The sequence below is a fragment of the Papilio machaon genome, chromosome 4 (assembly GCF_912999745.1).
Source record: "Papilio machaon chromosome 4, ilPapMach1.1, whole genome shotgun sequence".
Taxonomy (NCBI): Eukaryota; Metazoa; Arthropoda; class Insecta; order Lepidoptera; family Papilionidae; genus Papilio; species Papilio machaon.
In genome coordinates this window covers 3,355,569-3,360,726 of record NC_059989.1, presented here as the reverse complement: position 1 = coordinate 3,360,726, position 5,158 = coordinate 3,355,569, and the positions used below count along the sequence as shown (strand labels likewise).

The window sequence follows — 5,158 nt, the reverse complement described above, 5'->3', positions numbered from 1 at the left end:
AGGACAGAATATAGTAAGCTTATTTATGAACTTTTTATATAACGTAATAAAAAAATGTGTTATTTTCTTAGAACACCAAATAAAACCAAGTTAAAGTAGAACAAATTCTCCGTCTATTTACTAAACTGAAGATGTACGTACAATCTTTTACAAGATTATCTTCTTTTGCACCGCAGCGTTCTATTTTCAATTTATTAAATGAAACCGCTCTCTGTAAAAATAACTGACCGCTCGACTTTAATAAGGATAATCTGTTATTTGCACTGACTTATTTCACATTACTTTCAAGTTTCACCTTAATTGTTGAAAAGGAAAGCGCTTTGTTAAATTATTTTTTAAAAGATTTGTGTGCTTTAACGGACGAAAAACATTTTTATCACGATTCCTTTTTTCAAAATGAGTTATTTCACGAATTATTTTCTTAATTTCTTTAAGAATTTATTATGACATCAAGTAACTTACAATAAATTTTTTTCATGAAGAAAACTACAATTTTAAAATTTCCTAAATCATTTACACGAATACAATTGCATATATTATAAACCCTCTGATTGCGGTCTCATTTCATGCAGGTGGCGGACATTTATTATCACAATAAAATTGATACATAATAGATAAATAAATAGTTTAAGAGGACAGAATAATTTTAATCATACATTACGTAATGTAAAAAACATTAAACATCTACAATTGTCAGTATAAATTGAACTATATCTACGATAACTTGTGGTTTAATTTCACTTGTCTGGTTTTACGCAATTGCTAAGTATACGTAGCAAAGTGTCACACGAACTGATCGAAATGGATAATTAAAGCGATTGGACCGTCGACATTATTCGGCAATTACGTGATGAAAATGCTTCGGTGTAGTTTAAGCTTAAGGTGTATGGTTAATGGCATGTTAAGCTTCGAGCACTGAAATTGTGCTGCACTGTGAGTTGATTGTTTTAAACTTCCACTCACAGAAGTGCAATTACGTACAATTAAGTTATTGAATAATCGTTGTTCAATGGAATATTTTTGCTAAACATTTCTGAACCTATTACTTGAAACGAACTAAGTGTATACGGTTCAAAGAATCTTTTTAAGAAAAGTGTAACATTTAAAAATATTGTGTGATTATATTTTTTTTTTTACCAAGTAGAAAATTGGTTATTATTTGCTATTCCCTTAGGAAGCATTTCCGGAGATTATAACAGAAGAATTTTCCCAGCGTATCTCAGGAGATATTATTAAAATTCACAATCCTGTTTAGCTCTACAAAATTGACTATTTAAATTAATAAGCTCCATCAACGTTAACTTTGCACAAACTGTTTTTAATATTCATAACCAAATTAAGTATAAGATTTAAAATTAATTGGTAATCAATTAATTTTAGTTGTTCCTCCCATTTAAAGTAACTATAATATTCTTCGGATCTATTTTAAGGATCGATTACTGAATTCACATTTCGAACATGTGAAATGTAATCTACACGACAGAGGAGATGGAATGTATACATAAACCGATTGCCGCGTCGACACAAGTTGGCAATTACGTAAGATAATGCTTTGATGTAACTGAAGCTTAAGGTGTATCGTTAACAGGTTGTATTGTATTGCATAAGCCTTAGAATATATCTAAATATACCACAAATAGACGACTTAATGGACAACTAAACATCGAAATGCATTTAGGGTGACATACTACTTCATAACTTTTCCTGCTTCTTTGACTTCCCTCAGCCAATTTTAAGTACAGTAAATCAGACTTATAAATTTGTTTTATTTAAAATCCTAACTTTAATTTAAAAAAAAAAACGACTGACTGAGGCCGTAATAAATGCAATAGCGTCATCTACTGTCTGCGTTGTAAAACAAGGATTTTAACATTTTTAATTTTAACTAAATAAACTGTTTGTAACTTTCTTACTTTAGTGAAAAAGAAAAAAATAAAAGATTTAGTTCTTTTGACTAATTCATTAGAATTTCACCTCTCACGTCCACTTTTTGTATTTTGTGCCGATGGTATATACCCCTATATTAAACTTATAACGCTGCGGAGAAGAAAACAAATCAATCTACACTTCACCCATTAAAATCGGTACATTATTTTAGGCTGTAGACCGTCACAATGGATTTTACATACATACAAACCCAAAACATAAAACATACTTACTGTATACGCGTGAAAAACATTGTCAGTCCCTCTTTGTCAGTCGGTTAAACATTAGTTAAGACAATTCCAATAATAACATAACTTACAAAAGACTATAGTAAGTCAAATTATTACTTTTGGAACGAAGTTCCTTATCGCGCGTTGTGAAAGGGGGCTAGACGGAAAAAATACTTACGAAAAGTTGTCACGACACTTTTTGCTATATCATCATGGCAACGACGTGACAATATATAACGGAAATTCATAGAAATAAAATGTACTTCTTGTGAAGACTTAAGTTTTTTATTCATAGAATAAACATTGGTTCCTTCACTAATTAATCGAAAGGAACTTCGTTCCATCCGGGTGTCCCTTGACACCTCTCAAGTTTTTTTTTATCTAGATTTCTAAATCTTTGTGGATATTATACGAAAGATGTGATTAACAGAAATGTTTTCATTCTAAAGTAATAGTATACGTTCAATATAACGCGAAGCGATAACACAAATTTCGCCTCATTAATTCGTAATACATTTTGCGATCCTGCACAGTTAAATTAAAGTTAGCAGTTAAAACTCATACAATAATACTTATTGTATTGAATGTAGCGTAAAACAATTAGCAAAATTATCAACTAAAGTGTACTTTGGTAACATTTATTAACAATTCATTGGTGTTTATCGTTTTGTGATTTTGATAATATTTAACTTACCTACTAATTATATGTTTGACGGTAAAATGACGAATATAATGTAAAATATATACAAATTCAAAAAGACTCCAGCGTGACAGGCGGGGATACTTGACGCTATACTACCGAGAATGGTGACTGTCCTTGGTAAATCGTACATGTAACGGTTAAATTACGGATTAATGTAAAATGTCTACAATTTAAAAAATTCTCCCCGGCGGGGAATCGAACCCCGGTCTCCCGCGTGACAGGCGGGGATACTTACCACTATACTACCGAGGATGGTGACCGTCCTTGGCAAATTATACATGTTACGGTAAAGTGACGTAGATTATGTAAATATATGCGAATTTAAAAAGTTTTCTGCGGCTGTAACTATTCTTGGAAAAATTATAATGAAGTATAATATGTAAATAATTACGTGGTATGTGAAATCGACATTTTAAATACCTTATATATATTTAAGAATTTATTTACATCGTAACCAAACTGACAGAAACGTTCACGTCAAACTAATAATTCATGAAATGGTAAGCATAAACCTCATATACCTGTTGTTTAAATTTTAAGTTCAACTCCCCCGGAATAATATTTGAGAACTCAGTGTTAATGTAAGAGAACGCTCAACAGCCAGGGACAAAAATTTTCTGTAAAACTAACACAAACATTCGGTTATTAGCTGTATAAAACTTCAAATGAAAAAAAAAATGCAAAATTGCTTTATCACGTGTATTTTGTGATGATCAACTTGGTATCAAAATTTTTGAACGTAAAATCTTTAAGCGGTGAATAAATAAGGTATTTAGAGAATGTATAACAGCAGCCAAAGCTGTACTTAGTAACGTGGAAGATACTCTTGTCTCTCCAGAGTTCTTTGAAATGTTATAAGCCGTTTTCTTATTTTAGAACATATCAAATATAACGATGCAGACCTTTGTTACTTACAAATTAATAATCTATTACTAACAAGTTTAAGCAAAAACTTTATATTAATACTACTTATATTTAAACAAGTACGAAACTTAATTACTCTGTCAAATTAATTTCAAACTTATAGAACATTGGAAAATGTTTGTAAACCTTATTATAAGAGCTAATTTAAATTAAAACTCCTTTTGACTTTACATTATAGATGTAGTTTTGGTTTAAAATAGTTTTCGATTAAATAAAGCTTTGCAGACTGGCCGGGAATGTTCCGGGAAAGTTTGGCTGTTTAAAATGCGTCGGAACTCATTGCAAATTTATTTTCTTTATAAAGTACAGACTAAGTAAGCTTAACAACAGCATGCTTAAGTTAATAGTTTTTTTTACGAAATATAAGCATACAGATAATTATCACGGTGGTAGTGGCAGTGGTATAAGGAATTTTTTTCATAACACGTAAATGAAAATAAATTAAAAAGGAAAGGAACTTTTAAAAAAAAAATTGTTCTTGTTATTTAACCTAGCTGAAAAAAGACAAATTGCTAATAAAGATGATTCAATAGAACCCAAACTCGATGATGTTATGTTGTTTCATTGCGAATTTCTTATAGCCTTCATATTATTGCATTGTCACGCTATATACACATGTATGTAAAATAGGAGCTCAATCAGTAACCGGAAAGTGAATCAAATTTAATTTGCAAGATTTGATGACAAACATTGAAGTAGGTGAAACTAAATAAAAGCTTGTAAAGAGATTGCAATTCGGACGAAACCATCGTATTTGACGTTAATTCCCTTAGATTTTAGATAGTAATTTCATGTTAATTCATATTAAAATAAATTTGTTGCTTTTTACTACGCACGATACATTAATACGTACTTATTAATGTATCCTCGGTAGTATAGTGGTAAGTATCCCCGCCTGTCACGCGGGAGACCGGGGTTCGATTCCCCGCCGGGGAGTACTTTTTATTTGCTGGCGCTTTAGTTATTGGTACCGATCGTTATCGATTTTTATTGTCTGTATTAATTCGCAGCATGAAATATATTATCTGTGGCAATTTCAAAATATTTCATTTATATTGTTAAAAAAGTAACGTATCGTTCGTAAATTAATTGAATAGTTTATTTAAGTAAAATTGAATAGCAACAATTTGTCACGGCAGCTCTTCTCCTTTGCTTAAAATGTAGTCACGATACGAGAGCCCACTTTTAATTACAGTAGACATCGCTGATTTATGTCGTTCAATTGAGAGAATAAACAACGCACTGAACCTGTCTTTGAAACCGAGCGCCTCCATGCTGAATTTATCGTGTTCATAAAACCTAGCAGCGTTCATTTTTACTGCGTATAATCCTTTCTGTTTAAAATTTGATAGAAATACACTTTAATAAAATAGGC

General features: G+C 30.9%; 2 non-coding genes across 2 annotated transcripts; one reads left to right on the top strand and one right to left on the bottom strand.

Moving 5' to 3' along the window:
- Positions 1 to 3,039: 3,039 nt before the first annotated feature.
- Trnad-guc lies at positions 3,040 to 3,111 on the bottom strand. The gene has a single exon. It is a non-coding gene; the product is annotated as a tRNA-Asp (tRNA).
- A 1,536-nt stretch (positions 3,112 to 4,647) lies between these two features.
- Positions 4,648 to 4,719, top strand: Trnad-guc. Its single transcript has one exon. It is a non-coding gene; the product is annotated as a tRNA-Asp (tRNA).
- The last annotated feature ends 439 nt before the right edge of the window (positions 4,720 to 5,158 follow it).